Source organism: Bombina bombina, chromosome 11, assembly GCF_027579735.1.
Source record: "Bombina bombina isolate aBomBom1 chromosome 11, aBomBom1.pri, whole genome shotgun sequence".
NCBI classification, from domain to species: domain Eukaryota; kingdom Metazoa; phylum Chordata; class Amphibia; order Anura; family Bombinatoridae; genus Bombina; species Bombina bombina.
Window position 1 is genome coordinate 163,868,609 of NC_069509.1, and position 4,425 is coordinate 163,873,033.

Consider the following 4,425-nt stretch of genomic DNA (forward strand, 5'->3'; position numbering starts at 1 on the left):
ATGATTCAAATAGAGCATGCCATGTTAAATAACTTTCTAATTTACTACTAATATCAAAATGTATTTGTTCTCTTGGTATCTTGATTAAAAAGCAGCGACTTAGCTCAGAAGCATGCATTGTGTCTTGATCCCTTTATGGCAGCAGTTTTGCAAGAATATTATCCATTTGAAAGAGCACTATTTCCTGCCATGCATTGCACTTACCTAGGTATCTCTTTAACAAAGGATATCATGGGAACAAAAATAGAAGTAAATTGGAAACTTTTATAATTGTATGCTCGGAATCACAAAAGAAAATGTTGGGGTTTTAAATCCCTTTAAGTTTCCACAATGAGACATTGTAACATTTTATTAGATTTTTAACCCTTTGAGTGCTAATGACGGCTCTGAGCCGTCACAGAGTTTCCCACTCTGGTGCTAATGACAGCTCAGAGCCGTCACTAACACTCTCCCAACTTGAGGGAGATCTGGGGGCTCCCACCGCTCCTACCCCGGTGATCAGGCCTGCATAGTGACAGGCATCGCCGTGGGCTTCACGTTATGCATGGTGACGTCACACATAATAATGTGATGACGTCACAGCGCAACTTTATTTATACTTAACAATGTTAAGTATAGGAGCAGGGGGCATGCTGCTTAGAAACCTGTATCTCAGGCATCTAAGCAGCTACAGACCCCCAAGACCCACCAGTGGAAAGGTAATCGCCCAACCTTTCCAACAGTGTAAGTCTTAGGGGTCTGGAAAAAAAAACTTAAAAAATCTTAGCACCAAGCTTCAATATAGTTAAAGGGACATGAAACCCAAATGTTTTCTTCCGTGATTTAGAAAGAGCATAGAATTATAAACATCTTTCTAATTTACTTTTATTATCTAATTTGCTTCATTCTTTTTATATTCTTTGCTGGAAGGCATATCTAGATATGCTTAGTAGCTGTTGATTGGTAGCTGAGCATAGATGCCTCCTGTGATTGGCTCACCATGTGCATTGCTATTTCTTCATTAAAGGATATCTAAAGAATAAAGCAAATTATATAATCAAAGTCAATTGGAATGTTGTTTAAAATTGTATTCTCTACCTTAATCATGAAATAAATTTTTTGGGTAAGGTGCCCCTTTAAACTATATATATTATTATAGGGACATGAAACCCAAAAAAACATTTATTTAATGATTTAGATACAGCATACAATTTAAACAACTGTCCAAGTTACTTCTATACTCAAATTTTCTTTAATCTCTTGGTATCCTTTGTTGAAGGGGCAGCAATGTGCTACTGGGAGCTAGCTGAACACATTGGGTGAGCCAATGGTAAGAGGCATATATGTGCAGCCACCAACCAGCAGCTAGCTCTCATTAGTGCATTGTTGCTTCTGAGCCTACCTAAGTATGCTTTTCAACAAAGGATACCAAGAGAATGGAGCTCATTAGCTAAATAAAGAAAATTGGAAAGTTGTTTAAAATTGCACTTTTTTTTAGATTTCAAATGGTTATCATCACATTCTCAGTAATACGGAGAAACAAGTTAGAAGATAATGTTTTGTAAAGTTCTTATTTTATAATCTGAAACAAAGGAGGAAGCAGTGTTTATGTTTTAGTACATTTCATTATGTAACAGCACTTTATGTGACATCACTAGATATGCAATGACTGCACACTATGTAATAGTTTTAAATGCTGCCAGATTTGGGGAAAATACAAATATTTGAAACTGACAAGTGGAGAGGGCAAGAGCAATAACACATTAGGCTAGATTTATTAAAGCCCTACGGCTGCAAGTTCTCACAAGAACTTGCACGCCGTCATTTATCAAGCAGCGGTCACCAGACCACCGCTTCCCTAACCTCTTCGCCCCCTCTAATGTGGCAAAATTCAATCTCCTCGGTCTAGCTCCTGCCCGCGCGTGATTGGCTGTGCGCGGGCAGGTTTGCACGCGAGTGCAAAATTGCGCTTGTGTGCAATGGCGAATACCTGCAGGTAATTTCGCCCCGCCACAGGCGAGCTGAGGCGTACAGGGGCGCGTATACACGCCCCTGTACGCCTCAGCTTTAATAAATCTAGCCCTATTAGTAATCAGGGTGACTGCTACCCTCTAGTGGCAGAAACATGTATTGTTAGCAAAATATTAAATATGAGCAAATCCTCCACAAATTAAAGCCAGTGTCACAGTATCTCAATAAATCAGCAGTTACGATAGTTACAATTTAGATTTTTTTTTTAAATCATAAGTAATTTGCAACTTAAAGGGACATTAAACCCCAAATTTTTATTTCATGATTCAGATAGAGAATTTAATTTTAAACAACATTCCAATTTACTTCTATTATCTAAGTTGCTTCATTCTTTAGATATCCTTTGTTGAAGAAGTAGCAAGGCACATGGTTGAGCCAATCACATCTATGTGCAGCCATCAATCAGTAGCTACTGAGCCTATTTAGATATGCTTTTCAGCAAAGGATATCAAGAGAATGAATCACACACACACACACACTTCCCTGCATATGAAAAGACAGATAACATAAGCAGGAATCTGTAGACGTCAGTATACATCTGACACTGTGGGGCTTGGTTAGGAGTCTGAAAATCAGCACAATGTTCTTAAAAAATAAGCAAAACTATACATTGTTATAAAAACACTTCCAGGTGAGCTATATAAATATAGATCATCTGCAAAACATTTATGCAAAGAAACATCTAGTGTACAATGTCCCTTTAAATATGATACATGCCCTCTTATTACTTCAGATGATCTGCAATGAGAGCTGCTTTGCTCCCTCTGTATGTGACAGCCTATAGTGACAATGCCTGTGTGTGTGACAGTCTGCTGACAACTCCATGCTTATTTACAATGCTTAAAGGGATATAAGCTCAAGTTGTAATCTTCTCTAAACTGTTTGCTTTACAATATGTAGGAGTTATTTTAGTAGCATTTCCTGTAATTCTAAAAATTGTGTTTTTTTGCCATTGTCCCCTAAAAGAGTAAATCTTGCAAGATCCAAAAAACGCTGACCCTAAAAAACATGCTACATATGATTGTTTGATTAGTGCAGGAGTTAATTTATGTCTGTGTCATAACTGGCCACTGCAGAGGAGATAATATAAACATATTAGATGCTTTTAATGGGTATATCCTGATTGCAAAGCAATGCACTATTTGTAACAAAGCAGATATGGATAGGAATTATATTCTATATACAGAATATCGCTGGATTGTTACTATACGTTATTACTAGCTTTAGGCCACTAAAGAAATAAGTAAATACATGAATTTCAGATGCTGCACTACCCGTTCTGCCTGATTTTATGTCATGTTGCATAATAGGTCAATTCAAAAGTATCCATCAATTTCCTTTTTTTTTAAAATTTATTTTGCTTTTTTCTTCTTTTACTAAAGGAAATCAGTTAATGTCTGATGTAAGAAAACACCAAATAATTGTTATGATATATTAAATACCCAAATGTTAAAACTGATTACTTTGAAAATAAGATTGTTAATATTTTGTGAAAATCAATCAAAAATAATTTATTTTAAAAATTGCAGTTGTAAATGCTTTAATAACATCTATTTTGTATGCATCTCTTTTGCAGTGAACGTGCTTAAATGCTGATATATGCTGTACATATAAATATAATGACCTTATATTCTGGGTGGCCTTGCAGAGCAGTTGGGTTTTATATTTGCAGCAATTTATAATAAATCCTGGTCAGTGACTGTGGTACAGTATGGTGAGATTTTATTGAGGTACTATATATTATTACCTGTGTGTGGCAGTATATAGAGACAGCTATCTGTACGCTGAGCACTACAGGGCAGTGTATAGTGACATCTCTGTGTGTGACAGTGTATAGTGACAGCTCCCCTTGTGTGACAGTGTATAGTGACAGTTCCCCTTGTGTGACAGTGTATAGTGACAGCTCCCTGTGAGTGACAGTGTATAGTGACAGCTCCCCTTGTGTGACAGTGTATAGTGACAGCTCCCGCTGTGAGTGACAGTGTATAGTGACAGCTCCCCTTGTGTGACAGTGTATAGTGACAGTTCCCCTTGTGTGACAGTGTATAGTGACAGCTCCCTGTGAGTGACAGTGTATAGTGACAGCTCCCCTTGTGTGACAGTGTATAGTGACAGCTCCCGCTGTGAGTGACAGTGTATAGTGACAGTTCCCCTTGTGTGACAGTGTATAGTGACAGCTCCCGCTGTGAGTGACAGTGTATAGTGACAGCTCCCGCTGTGAGTGACAGTGTATAGTGACAGTTCCCCTTGTGTGACAGTGTATAGTGACAGCTCCCCTTGTGTGACAGTGTATAGTGACAGTTCCCCTTGTGTGACAGTGTATAGTGACAGCTCCCTGTGAGTGACAGTGTATAGTGACAGCTCCCCTTGTGTGACAGTGTATAGTGACAGCTCCCGCTGTGAGTCACAGTGTAT